At 39.1% G+C, this 15,209-nt stretch overlaps 1 long non-coding RNA gene across 1 annotated transcript in view; it reads left to right on the forward strand.

The window, feature by feature from the left end:
- LOC106020281 (uncharacterized) overlaps positions 1 to 15,209 on the forward strand; it is a 96,980-nt gene that overhangs the window by 60,612 nt on the left and 21,159 nt on the right. The window contains exon 4 of the long non-coding RNA XR_011804726.1: positions 13,515 to 13,597. This is a non-coding gene — a long non-coding RNA (uncharacterized lncRNA). The remainder of the gene's footprint in view (positions 1 to 13,514; positions 13,598 to 15,209) is intronic.

Here is a 15,209-nt window from a genome sequence, read left to right on the forward strand (position 1 = left end):
TGTGCATTTTTGGCCTTTGCCACAACATACTGTAAAATATGTATGGAGAATGTCACACCAAAAAATGATATATGTATCTGGAAGTAAATGATTTGCTTAAGCTGTAGATCTGGTACATTTTGAGGGACACATTTTAGTGATAATATATGTTACTGTAAGGTGAATTCAGTAGATGACTTTAGAAGATGGACCTGCTGGAAATACTGAGGGTTTGGGGTGAAAAGTCTACTGTACATACAAAATCTACCTACTGGATTATCTAAATAAGATGTAAAATTGCAGGGGAAAGCTTGAGTAAACTCTATGAAACTCCTGAACTATCTCCAAAATCCACAAAACAAACAGAAAGTATCAAAGGCAAGAATACAGATTTCTATACTAGCACCTGTGAGCAGAGGGGAAAGAAGAGAAGCCCACAAAATAATCATGACATTATCTATGACTTTAAGCATGACAATAGGGTAACTTTATCTATCTATCTATCTATCTATCTATCTATCTATCTATCTATCTATCTGTTTATTTATAGTGGAACTTTATAACATATAAATATAAAAAACTTGGAGATATCTACTTATATGAATATTCTACTATTGCTGCTTTTATAGATAGATATTAATTAAAAAAAAAAAGTGACCTTTTAGATAACTCCTAGGAGGTCACAGATCTAGTGGTTATTGAGAAACTGCAGGGTTAACTCTTGGAGTTCTTACTGGGTACACAGAAATGTGGCAACAACTCTACAACAATTGCTTGATATTTATGAAGAACATTGATAAAACGTTTTGTGTGCTCTACAATGTTAATACACTCAAATTAACTTAATCATATGCAGTAACTCAAATTTTTACCACAGATGATACTCGGAAAATATTGGGAACAAAGAAATCTTGAAATGAATAACAGATCTAATGTTCAGCCTGTCTTGAAAATGGCACAGTCTGTCTCTCCCAAATTTCTGATGGAAAGGGATGTAAATCCTGAAATGTAATTTAAAATACCAAGTTAGTCAGAATTAGAGGAAAATCTGGATTTGGGTATCATAATAAGTGCAGAGGGTTTGTTATTTCAGTATTACTGCTCTCCATTATGTTGCCAGGGACAAATATATAATATGTTCTGAAGAGGCTTCCCTCTAGTCACTACACCACTGTACTAAGCACAAACTCCCAAAGCCTTCCTCGTAGGAGGGTTGAGTCCATTTGGACACAGTGGAGATGACACATCTGGTAAATGGGTGTGATGCTCTGATTTTCCAGCTCCAAGTGGGTGGATCATAGAGTGTCACTCTTGGGTGTAGTGGTGGAGAGGGGTGGGAAGGAAGCCCAAAAAGAACTTGATGGGGCCATTCCTTCACTGTAATGCTAGTGAAGTGACATCACAAGGCAAATATTATAGCACGACACGATCTTGGCTTGGTTGTTTCCATCCTCCCTGGTTTCATTGCAAAACATTTATTTTCTGGAAGTGGGTTTTCTATTCCTTTCCTTCCTTCCTTCCTTCCTTCCTTCCTTCCTTCCTTCCTTCCTTCCTTCCTTCCTTCCTTCCTTCCTTCCTTCCTTCCTTCCTTCCTTCCTTCCTTCCTTCCTTCCTTCCTTCCTTCCTTCCTTCCATCGCTACTGCAGTTAAAATTAATATTAATTACCATCCACTGCAGGATAGTATTTTGTTTTGCTAAAAATTAATACTAAACAGGAGGTGAATAGATATTTTTTCTCTTCTGGAATGTGAGCAGTTTTTCCCACTGGTATGCCACTTCCAATTTGCCATTTGCCAATACTATATTTTACAACAGCTGTACAATCTGTACAGGCAGAAAATTTTGTGTTAAGACTGCTGTACTTTAAGGTGACCATGCATTAACAACTGCCAGCAGCTTACTTTTCAGAAAACGTTTTAAATAAAAGGGATCAGTGAGCATATATGCAATCAATACTTAAATATACTGGGCATTCTACCACACTTATGAGTAATTTTATGGATTAGCTGAACAATATGGAGATTAAAGTTTAAAACTTGTCATTTTTATATGCAACATACTTACATTTTGTGGGAGAACAATGTGAAATATGAGATGTTTGTACTGGTAACTGAATACGTGCTAAACACTTGAGTATTCCAGATTTATTCTGACTCATTCTAATTTGTACATTCTCTGCAGACCTCCTAATCCACCCAGTAAAAAGATCAGAGATTATAGATATCTGGGTAATGGAACTGAACTCAAATGATTCCTCTGGCTTCAGGAACATTTCTTGCATTTCTCACACTGGAATTTCAATTTTCTTGTTGTGAAATCATCTTGTTGGAAAAAACACACAACACCACAACAAACAAAAACAATTGCAAGAGCTAGATTAAAGAGATTCTCCTATCTGTGCTTTTCACCACATATTAAGGTTGATACTCTGGTGCCCAGATCAAGACTTAAAGGACTAATCACATTATAGCTGTTTGTGCACACATTGGCCTGAAAGCCTCCATGATGTGGTGGACAATGCTCTTCATGCCCGTGTGTTAGCACATCTGCTCACACCCTCCCCACATGATGTCCATCTGCTTTGCCCAGGCCTCTGGCTGCAGGCACTGCTCCACCCATGACCTTGGTGACCGGCCCATGACCTCTCCTACCTCTGCCCAGATCCTTGTATTTGCTCCCATGGCCCCAAGGCAGCTGCTGGGAGTCGTCGGTTCTCAGCTGTCCCCAGTGCACTTATATATCTGCTGCCAGGAGAAAAATTTCCCACCCTACTGGGGCTGCTTACTTGCACATCCCTTTTAGGAGGAAGATTCAGAGGCTGACAGCCTTCCCAAGTGGTCTTTTTATAATAATTCACAGCATGGTTGAGATTTGAAGGGATCTCTGGAGGTCATCTGGTCTAACCTCCCTAACAAAATTAATTAGTACAGGACTTGCACTGCTGCAATCTTCTTTCAAACTTTGGGGTACAGGTAGCTTCATAAACTATTTGTATACAAATGCTGTGTGCTGCATGTGGAATTAAAGCTGTCCCAAGGCAGAAGCTCTGAAGACGAGCTGGCGTTGAGATGTGGGCTTGCTTCTGACATTAACCAGGACATTGTTCACTTCACTCTATTTCAATATCATAGAATCATAACTTCATAGATTGGTTTGGATTGGAAGGGATCTTAAAGATCACCCAGTTCCAACCCCCCTGCCATGGGCAGGAACACCTCCCACCAGACCAGGTTGCCCAAAGCCCCATCCAGCCTGGCCCTGAACACCTCCAGGGATGGGGCATCCACAGCTTCTCTGGTCAGCCTGTGTCAGTGCCTCACCACCCACTGAGTCAAGAATTTCTTCTTAATAACTAATCTAAATTTACCCTCTTTTAGTTTAAAGCCATTCCCTCTTGTGCTACCACTACACTTCCTAGAAAAGGGTCCCTCCCCAACTTACATGTAGCCCCCTTTGAGGTACTTGAAACTTGTTTTAAAGTCTGCCCAGAGCCTTCTCTTCTCCAGGCTGAACAACCCCAACTTTCTCAGCCTTTCTTCATAGGAGAGGTGTTCCAGCCCCTTGATCATCCTTGTGGCCCTCCTCTGGAATCACTCCAACAGGTCCATGTCCTTCTTGTGCTGGGGGCCCCAGAGCTGAACTCTAGATGGGGGTCTCATGAGAGCAGAGCAGAGGAGGAAAATCACCTCCCTCGACTTGCTAGTTATGCATCTTTTGATACAGCCCAGGATATGGTTGGCATTCTGGGCTGCAAGCACACATTGCTGTCTCATGTCAAGTTTCTTGTCAGCCAACACCCCCTGGTTCTTCTCATCAGGGCTGCATTTTCAGCCCAGCCTGTATTTGTGCTTGGGTTTGCCCTGGCCAGATACAGGACCTTGCACTTGGCCTTGTTGAACTTCACAAGGTTTGCACAGACCTACCTCTCCAGCCTGTCCAGGTCCATCTGGATGGCATCCCTTCCCTCCAATGTGTTGACCAAACCACACAGCTTTGCATCATCAGCAAACTTGCTGAGGGTGCACTCGATCCCACTGTCCATGTCTCCAACAAAGATATTAAAACAGTGCTGGTCACAATACTGACTCATGAGGTCCGTCACTTGTTACTGATCTCCGCTTGGACATTGAGTCCCTGACTGCAACCCTTTGAGCGCAACCGTACAGCCAATTCCTTACCCACTGGTAAGGTCCAACGGTTGCATCCATGTCTTTCCAATTTAGAGACAAGGTTGTCATATGGGACAGTGTCAAATGCTTTGCACAAATCCAGGTAGATGATGTCAGTTGCTTTTCCTCTATCCACCAATGCTGTAAGCCTGTCGTAGAAGGCCATCAGATTTGTCAGGCAGGACCTGCCCTTGGTGAAGCCATACTGCCTGTCACCAATCACCTCCTTATTTTCCATGTGGCTTAGCATAGATTCCAGGAGAATCTGCTCTACAATTTTACCAGGCAAAGAGGTGAGACTGACTGTCCTGTGTCTCCCCAGGTCTTCCTTTTTAAAAATGAGTGTTATGTTTCCTGTCTTCCAGTCAGTGGGAACTGCCACGACTTCTCAAATATGATGAACAATGGCTTAGCAACTACATCAGCCAATTCCCCCAGGATCTGCAGATACATCTAACCATGTCGCACGGACCTGTGCACCTTCAGGTTTCTTAGCTGGTCTTGAACCTGATCTTCTCTTACAGTGGGCAGTTTTTCATTCTTTCAGTCGCTGCCTTTGCCTTCAGGGGCTTGGGTTGTGTGGCTAGAGCTCTTGCCAGTGAAATCTGAGGCAAAAAAGGCATTGAGTACCATATTTTATTTAATCTTTGATAACACGAAAATAGCATGATGAAGATGCTTATATGGTGCCTGTGGCTTTGCAGAGGAGTCTGGTAGCCAGTTCTCAGAGGAACTTAATTGCTGATTTTCTCTCAGCAATGATGACCTAGTTTGAGTGACTGCATGGGCTGTAAACTTAAGCCCCAGTGTCCTGTTACTTTAGCTCCAATACCTCTATTCTTTTTGGCTGAAAGACAAACCTTCATATGGAGTAGGTCACTGATAAATGCACTGCTTTAATGGGGCAGAAATAATGTTTGTTGTAAAAATTATGTTAAACTGTGACATCAGTATTTGGGAGGGTAATAATTATAAAAGGACCATGTGAGAAATGATCTCAGCAAGTAGATAACACCTCAGAAAATGACCAGATTTGTTGTGTCTTAAGACAAAACTTAACTAAAAGACATGATGGCTTATAATGATATAGAAAAGCTGACCTTGACAGAAATTGCACATCAAAACAAACAAAAAAAATAGTTCTGTGGAAATACCCTTAAAAATGCTTGTTGTATTATTGAAATTCCATAGTAAACTTGGGATTACCAGAAAAGATTTCTGGACATAGGTCAAGTCTTTGCAGATATATACTATTGGTCATTAATGAAAAACATAGCTGTTATGAAAGAGCACAGTGATGTTTTGACCGAAATGCCATGATATTAGAAGCTCAGATGCTTTCCAGCCCTTTTTGATCAGTATTTACTGAAGGCATGCATTTAAATACATATATTTCTTTAGAAACTACTCACATTGCATAAGGCAGGTTTTCTGCCCAAATGAACCGCTGGAAAAGTATGTTTCAACTTCTGGAAACAGTCATGTCCCATTGTCCTTGCCTGCATTTTTAATAGGTTTTGAAAAATGCTTTCTGATTATCCTGTTATGTGGGTCTCTCAAGCTCATAGCATATTTGTCACTAGACATCTCAGAGACACTGTGACTCGCCTGTCATAATTTGTTGTTGTTGTTGTTGTTCCATGCCTGCAATTTCCAACAAAAAACATTAATTAACTGAAGGCAGAGTTCATTATTCTAGAATTTCATTTCTAGGTTAGCATGCTCTTGTAAGCTCTTAAATTGCTCAGTACAGTAGGCTGTCAAGATTACATACACACATAAGAAATCAGAGACCTGTCCATTGACATCTCTGATTATAGTTATAATTTCCTCATTTGAGAGAACATGTGAGAGATACATGTTTTCCAAATTATATGCTTATAAATCTGAATGGGCTTTTGGGCTGTGAATAACAGTGGACATCTCATATATTCCAGGGAAGTACTTGTATTCCAGGTACACAGATTCTGAAACCTTTTAAAATCTTCATTCTGTTTCATTTCACTTCTGCCCATCTCACCAAAGACAGCAGCCATCACATCATATATACATGTTTAACTGTACTGTTTCCTTTACTACATTTTGTCTTTCATGGCAGACATTCATTCTCAGGAGACCTGCTTTCATTGGTTTCATATTCTGAATGTCTTGAAAGGAGCTATAGTTGAAAGGAGAAGGGTTAACAACCTAGATTCAACGTGATACTCCAGTATACCAGTTTGCTAGTATACTGGAGTATCCAGCATTTCTTTGACATAATGTACATTTACCTTTTCACTAGTATTTCTTTATTTTGGACAGAAATTTGCAAGGAGCTTTAGTATTAATGAAGATCAGATAGTCATTCTTTTTGGAAAAAAACACAGTATGACTGTGCTGCATCTGTTATCTGAAGTAAAACAGAAGTCAGAATTTTAATAGAGAGGATAGACTAGCACGTCTCTCTTTTCAGTGCAAAATGAATCCAAGGTACTGCTACAAACTACACTGATGAAAGCATGGTCTTCTCTCTGTTCAGAGAGACTTATCAGACTGTTAACGTCCATGGAAAGCAACTGTCAGGCAACACAGAAAACTACAGATTTCCTTCTAATCTTGATGATGATATAGATTTGGTGCACAAATAACTGATTTTCGGTATGCTGGGGTATGGATAAAGAAGACATCCATATGGAAGAATATTGAAGAATTCAGCAGTAGGGTAATATTTTTTAACTAATATTTGATGCCAAACAGAGGAACTCTCACTGTAAAATAAGTATTAACATGGGAGGCAGAGAATCATTAACCAAGTGGTTGTAACCGAAAAAGAAAACAGATTGGACTGAATGGATGTGAGTAGAGGAACACATCTTCCTCAAATTGTTGTCTGCAATGTAGGTAAAAAACACATGCTGACAGAAGACCTGCTATCTAATTAAACAAGCCCATGCAAAAAAAAGAAGCAAAGAGCAATCACCTGCTCTAGAAATGTTCTTTGTGAGCACTTATTTTCAGATAAGATCATCACTGCCAATGTACTGTTTACTCTCTGTTTTTGGTATTTGAGTGATGTAGAAATAGAGCTGGAAGAAGGTCATCCCCAGTTCTGTAATCACATGAGTCTTGGTAACTTATTCGAAAGCTTTAAATGAAAAATTTCCTCTGACCAACGGAGAACAGCCATTGATAAAATTGTCTGATATAATGTATTATTTGTAATGATCCTATCTCAGCATTATCCACAGATCTTGCACGCAAGTGAGTGTAGAATATTACATTGTTTTGCTTCAATAGCAAAGAAGAAAAAAAGATGTCTCTCCCAGAATACACTGGAGTTATTTTGTTCATTCAAATATTTTCTGAAGCAGGCTTCTAAAAGCACACAGTCTCCAAAGGATCACCACACTTTGCCTTAGCTATATCCAACACAGAAGTGAATTCCTGAAGTAAGAGGAAGTATCCAGGGTAAGTGTCTTGAAATCAGACAGCAGGCTTAAAACTTAGGTTTAATAGCTTACCAATACAACTCAGAAAGCATTCTGAGTTACCCTAGTCATCTCATAACTTGCCATCATAATGCAGGATAAATTCAGCAGTCTTGATGGGACTTACACTAATGGCAAAGTGTGAAAGAAGCATTCTAAATTCCAAATATTTTGGTTTATCTTTGAGCTGATATGTGATCCTTTGAGAGCTATTTGTATTACCCAAACTTTGATTTTGCATTTTATAATCTTAATAGTGTCTATGCTTACTTTGACTGCTGTGTTGTGACCACAGAAGTGGTATGCCAATGAGACAGGTCCTCTTTTAATGTTAGTCAACTTTTGAAGAACACTAAAAAGCCAGAAAAAAAGCCTGCTGAATCCCCTGCTTGCTGGGTTTTGAAATTCCCCTGGGACATTACCTTCTCACTGACAAGCTTTTGTACTGTGCAGCTAAAGTTTGGAAATGTTTCTCCAAGTGCTGTGCAAACTATGAGACAGTAACTCAAAATTTTGAAGACAGAAATGTCAATCTCAATTTTTAAAGGTTCAAATCAAAGTAATGGCATGGCCTTTGACAATCTGAGATACTAATTATTTCCAAGAATATATAACAATTTGATAAACAGAACCTGGAGTACATTGTTGATAAGGAGCGTAGGCAAGCTCTCAATGTAGGTAGTGAGAATCAATTCAGTTCTCTCCCCTGGCACGGGCTTCTTTTTTCTCAACCATCGCCTCTGCCTTGGCTTACTAACTTCCCCTTGGGACGGCTGACTGCAGCAGGTGGGAAAGCAGTAACACTTTCTTGTAGAAGAAAATCTCCTTTGCAGCCATGACTGGCAACTTGTACTGGCAACTTGTCTTTCCCCAGCTGCTTTGTACATTAAATGAGCAGAAAGGGTGAAAACATAAGAGATGCTGCATTTGTTGTTGAATAATTGCTTACTTTCTTTAACAGTCCCAGACTGGGAGTCTTCTAGAGAAATAAATGATTGTGTCAGCCATGTAGGGCTTGGTTTAAGAGAGAAGGAAACCTGTGAAGCTAGAAGATAAAGGAATATGAGCTAAGAAAATCACCGTCTTTCTCCTGGTTGTGGTGAGAAAGGGCCGAATTTATCACAATATTTACCTAAAGGAAATATTTATGTAGCAGCAAATTTGAGGGCCAAAAGAAATAAACAGAAAAGACACATGAAACAAAAGAAGAAAATGTCTTTTCAGCCATATCTTCCTTGCACTGCTAAGCACATAAATACAGTAAACATGTTGATGTGTATTTCAAGTAGATCCTCATTACTGCAAAGGAGACAGCAGGGAAAAGAAATCAGTCAAAAAGATCAAACTCCCTGACAGGAGTAAAACCACTCCTACAGAAAAACTGTAAAGGTAGATAAGAGTATAAATATTCTATAGCTCTCTTCAAGTCTTCAAGGAAATGGAGGGGGAAGCATGTGCAAAAATAATCAAACCAGCCAATGTTTCACAGCCGCAATGTCTAAGCCATTTTTTTTTCTTTCTTTTTTTTTTTTTTCTTTTTTCCTTTCACATGTATGCAAATTGCAAAGCAGAGGCATCTCTGCCTTGCCTGCACAACAGGCTGCACAACAGGCTTCCAGATGGGTGACTTGTGTAACACCAAGTCAAGGTCCCAGACTTGCAGAGGAAATACAAGAATAAACCGAGACCAAGAGAGGAGAGGAAGTGTGAGGGTAGCCAAGAACATCCGCTCTATTGCTGAGATACTCAACCCCTCGTTGCTTTGTGACGCTTATTACAACTGACACAGGCAGAAGACAAGGAAACATGATGGACTCCATCAAAGTCACACTCTTCTAACTGCTTAAGCAAGTTTTCTCTTTTTCCTTGCTAATAACACTAGGATAGTGAAACTCCTCTACAATATGAGGGAATCTTCGTGATACTTTTGGGATTAAGCTTGTTTCTTCTTCTTTCTTTCTTTCTTTCGTTCTTTCGTTCTTTCGTTCTTTCGTTCTTTTGTTCTTTCTTTTGTTCGTTCTTTCATTCGTTCATTTGTTCTTTCGTTCATTCTTTCATTCGTTCTTTTGTTCTTTCTTTTTTTTTTCTTCTTTTTATTCACTCCCTTCTGCATCCTTCATAGTTTCATTTCTCTGTCCTTGTTGCGTGACTCCACAGTCTCCACTGTTTCTGTCTGCCACTGCTTTCCCAGTTGGAAGATTTTCAATGAAATAAGGGACGGATGAAATTGTGAACGCACCTTCATGTCTTTCTTTTTCTCTACTGGATGTGAGAATACTTTTTACTGATAGCTGCCCAACTGGCAGTTTTGGTGTCTCCTCATTCTTTATTTGTGTATGTGGTACTTCATGTGCAACTCAGTGATAGCACTGTGGTAGTTGACTGAAATACTTACTAAATACTGGCTATATAGATAAAGACTCATGCAGTCTGAAACCACTTCTGAATGATCTGCATCACTTTTTTCTACAGGAGGCACTTTACTTAATGACTTTGATAGAAGATCAGGGAATCCTACACTGTGATGACTTTCTTCAGTCTCTGATGCCTTGCTGACACTTCTTAATCCGTTCAAAACAGGCTAATCTGAAAAATATAACTTATACTGTGAGAGACAAGAAAACATATTTTATGCATCTTGAATCTTTTGTTCAAGCTCTGTCTCATCTGTCAATGTCTTTTCTGATGTGCAGATATGAGAGTTTTAAATTTCCTCAGTCTTAACAAATTATTACATTCACTCATACGGTAATTGAAGCTCCTATTTGCAGACACAAGGAAACTCATATTTAGATCATTATCTGTCAGGACATCTATGATATATATGCGTCCCCACATCCCAAGATTTTTGCTCTCCATTTTATGTGCATATCTTAGATTCCATGCTCAGTGGTTATGACTGTGTTAAAACATATGGTTGCTCAAATAAGCTTTTCCTATCAGTCCATTCAATGTTTGTAGAGAGACATTAGTTTGTGTAACTGCTATGTTCCAGCACTATTTACCAGTATTTATACAGAAATATTCATATAGCTAATACTGATTTTATGTACTCTTTCTAGGCCAGCAATCTCATGAATCTTTGCCCACTGAAATAATTATTTTTCTAATCTGTGTGCCTCTATTGATCTAATTATAATAATTTAATTCTCTTAATATAATGCATTTTACCAGAATTCAAATTATATGACATGGAATGTATCTTCGGGTGTGAAGTGCCAGTGTGTTTTATGATCTATCAATCAACATAAATAAAAGCTTTGTCTTCCAAAGCAACCAGTCATGTACCACAGGGCTTTGTCCTACCGTCTAGCACCATCATAACTCTGTGCCTTTGTTGTGAAATAGTTTTGCACTTGTGAGTTCCTAAAAAGACAGGATGAGATCTCTTGCTCAAATCCCTCTATTTATTCTAGAGAAACATGTCAGCAGGAGAAGTCCTTCTCACTCTTGTAAGCAGTTCCTTTCAAATCAGTGTGACACCCAGGAAAACAGAAGTTTTCAACATCAAGCTGTGGTCAGCAGCAATAGCAGCTGGCTTGTTTGTAGTACTTTTCATCTTGAAGAACTCTGAACACAAACATGAAGGCAAATTTAAGAAAATAAAAAGTAAGAGCAAAGCATTGATTGCATAGTGAAGGAGACGCCAGACTGCATCTACTGAATGAGGGGCACTCCTAATTATAAATTTATTTGCTTTTATTGTCATGTTTCAAAACTTTAATGGTCATCTAATGTATTTTTTATGGGATGAATATATTTCTTCCAAAACCTCAGGAACTGATCATGTGCAGCTGCTTTTAATTTCAATGGGAGTTGTAAAAGCTCATTACCCTCTAGATTTGTCCTTTAAATGTGCTTACTTAAATATATAAACAAGATACCCAGAAAGCCTGAAGTAGCTGACAGAGCCTGCACCAAACTGTATTTCCTACTCTTTCTATCCTAGGAACAGTCATGAGTTGGGTCAATTATCGTTTTGAATTAAACTAATTGCACAGCTTCCTCAGTTTAAGTGGGCTGCAGTGGCTTGGGGTATGACAGCAATACATGTCCCACTTTCATGTCTCCTGTTATGATCCTTTGCCTATACAGTGTTTGGGTAGCAACAGAATTGCCAGAGCTATTTTGGCATTAAATCCTAACAGGAAAATCATAGAATCATAAAATATCCTGAGTTGGAAGGGACACATAAGGATCATCAAGTACAACTCCTAACACCACACAGGTCTACCTAAAAGTTTAGACAATGTGACTAAGTGCACAGTCCAAGTGCTTCTAAAATGGCAACAGAACATTCATGGCAGCTTCAAAATTTTGAACCACCTTTATCCCAGTAGAAGAAAATAGTCTGAGTTTTTTTCCAGCTCATATATGAAGTACTAATCCACTTTACACCTACATTTTAATGACATTGCATAATTTTGTGGCACCCAGCCATTTAAACTCTCCTTTGAAGAAACACTTTGTGGAATAACAACACTAAGAAGCCATGCTCACAGGAGTTAAAACCAGCAGTCTCTCTAGCATCTCCTAACGTTGCCCCAGCAATAAATGCTGGGATAATTATTATTTTATAGTGATGAAGAGCGCTGTAAGCTTTTTGCAACAGAAATGAAAATACAGTGTCCCTGCCCCAAACAACTCAACAGCAATGCCATGAAGAAGGATAGATAACAAACCAGAATGGAAAAAGAAGATTTGGGGAGAAAGCACATACTTATTTTGACAAAGGTACACATATAATGAGTTAGCACAAAGGTATCTTGAGAAAACCATCTATTTACTTAGCAAAGGCCTTGCATAGAAGGTGCCAGAAGAAGGAGATTTTTAGGAGAACTGTAAAAGCAGGGATCATTTATTTCACTGGCAATTTTCTTGAGGACTTAAGAGAAAGTGGATCAATGTGGAAAAATGCAATTTCTTGTAAACGATGTTCTGAGCATGGAGGAAATGTGTGCTGGGTGCTGCAGCAGTTCACCTGTGGTCTTACTGGTGCTGCTGTGTGGATGGGCATTTCCCAGTCACAGTGGTGCTGGGACATAAGGGACAGACAAGATGGCAGAGATGGACAAAGAGTTCATGAAGATATGGGGACTATCAAAGTTAGAGAGTGGGTAAAGGGTGCTACAGAATGGAGAGAAAAGAAGGGAGGGGAGTAGGGAGGGGAGTGCAGCAGGGAGGGGAGTGCAGCACGTTACTGGTAACACAGGAGCTTCCAGTCTAGTTGGGCATCTGGACCTGACTGTCCAAACCTAACTGTGTTTTTCTTTATTGACTTGTTCTCTTCCTGTGGGACTTGCCTTCTTCCTCCTCCTTCTCATCTTCTTTATGTACTACTGCACAAGAGCATTTTCATTCTGCACATCTTGTGAGATAGGGAAGTCTTCCTGATTTCCCCTTTCCTTGCCTAACTTGCTGGCTCCAAACCTCATCTGAAAAATGATCTTTTATTTCTTTATCCCACAACTTATTTTTTCTTTTATCTGTTGTTAATTTTATCAATAGTATTATGTATTATCTTGTCAAGCTCACTGAAAATCATTTTAAAGAGACAATGCCAAAAATACATCATTTTGTTTTGTCTAGTATTTATTCAATGAATTCTGATTTCTGTAGCTGGCTCAGAAGACTGCTGCTTAATAAGTAACAGTCAAGAGACATAAAAAAAAAAATTAAATCCATGTATTTGGAATAAGTCAACAAAATATCCAACATAGAATAAATACCACCTCTTGGTGTAAAGGAATTTTATATGTTTTTTAAACTTTATATCAGTCATGTCTCTTTGAAATGTTTTAGGTTCTTACATCCAGTCTATTACTGCAATATTTTTTCTGAGAGTTTGTGATCTTTATGTTTGCTTTTCTTGTGTATTTGGTGTGAATTCATTTCCAGATAGAAGACTTCCTACTTGTTTGTAACATGCACAGGGGAAAATGCAAAAGTTCTTTCCTGGGAGATCATAAAAGGCTGTGCAGGTAAGAAAACAGGTTTGTCTCTCGTTTATTTCTAACCTGAACTGTAAGAGAACTTGAATATTCTTTTCATGATAGAAATGCTGTAAGAAGTAGACAGAAATAATTGCCTAAATTTTCTGTGGTTAATGGTGGATTAGCAAGAGGCACTCAGAGTTGAACTGGTTGTGACCTTTTCTTTAGGATGGCAGAGCTGGCATGATACCAAAACACATTATACCCACTGGTGAAGCAGAGAGAGATACCAAAGCAGACAGACGCTCCCTGTAATGTCTTGTCTAAGCTTTTGTATTGATCTTTGGCAAAATCCTCTCCCGTCCTCTATGTCTAGCCAGCATGAGGTGAAGTTGCACTGAGCAATCCAAGGCACTCAAATTACAAGAAGAGACATTGTGATACAAAAGCCACTTTTTACTGTAGCTATTGTTATGATAAAAATTCCATATTTTAGTCTCTGTAATCCAGTAGGTAGATCACAGACACAGAGATTGAAGAGCTATAAATTCCTGTAAATGCAGGCAAATTTTCAAGAGGCGAGTCTGAACCAAGACGCATGTGCTTCTGCTCATCTTGAGATTCCTATGGCTAGTTTCAGATTTTCTGTTTCTTTCTGTAAATTAGTTTTCCATTAATCTCTCCCAGTTAGGAGTCTTCAGCAGTTCCAAAAATCTAGCCTGTGGTGAAATCCTGGACTTTCTATAGTTAAAGGAAACTTTGGAACTTTTCCAAGATCTCATCTGATGCAGCTATTTCTGAGCACTAGGGAATGAAGCACTAAAAATGAGATGCCTGCATTTCCTGGTTAGCAAAATATATTACAATTTGTGAAAAGCAGCATCTGAGTGATTAGTAAAAAAAAGATTTCCTTTTCCGGTATCAGTGAGCCCCTCCAAAACCCAAAATAAGGTTTCCTAAAATTTGTTTTACATGCTTTTGCATTCATTTACATTTCAGTTGCCTCTGCTGAAAAAAAAAAAAAAAAAAAAAAAAAAAAAAAAAGAGGTAGAAATTAAAAATCTACCTCTCCCTTTCTAGGTATTTACATAAATGAAAGGGCAGGATGCTGAATTATGGACCAAGGATAGATCTGCAAGTTCTATGCCTGTACCGTCTGTAACTCTTCATTGGCTTGGAACATGTTCACACCAGGAAAATTTTGAACATTATTTTGGGCATGAATTTACGTGGATTAACTGTTACATCATTTTCTTTTATATACTGCATCCATAAAAAAATGGTGTTTTTCAAGAGAAATGCTCAGCATTCTGGGCAAGATATTTGAGGGAGCTTCTGAAGACAGAAACTTCTCACTCCAATCAGCATCTCTTGATCTGGGAGTGGTTCAGAGCACGTTCAGGACAGGGATGTTTAGCAGCAGCAAAAGCAGTGCGGTGACTCTCTGTTGACTGTGGCTGCTTCCAGCCCAGGGTTCTCTTGTTTCCCATTTCCTCCTGCAATTCAGAAGGCATCTCACATGCTGATTGATGGGAGAGGACAGCAGCGCTACTACAGCAGTTCTCCATCACTCAGGGAGCTGTGGCACTGTCTGAAAGTTAGGTATTGCCATGTATTGCCATGCCATGCTGTTGGCATGAGGGCATTTGCAACATACAGG

The sequence above is a fragment of the Anas platyrhynchos genome, chromosome 1 (assembly GCF_047663525.1).
Source record: "Anas platyrhynchos isolate ZD024472 breed Pekin duck chromosome 1, IASCAAS_PekinDuck_T2T, whole genome shotgun sequence".
Taxonomy (NCBI): domain Eukaryota; kingdom Metazoa; phylum Chordata; class Aves; order Anseriformes; family Anatidae; genus Anas; species Anas platyrhynchos.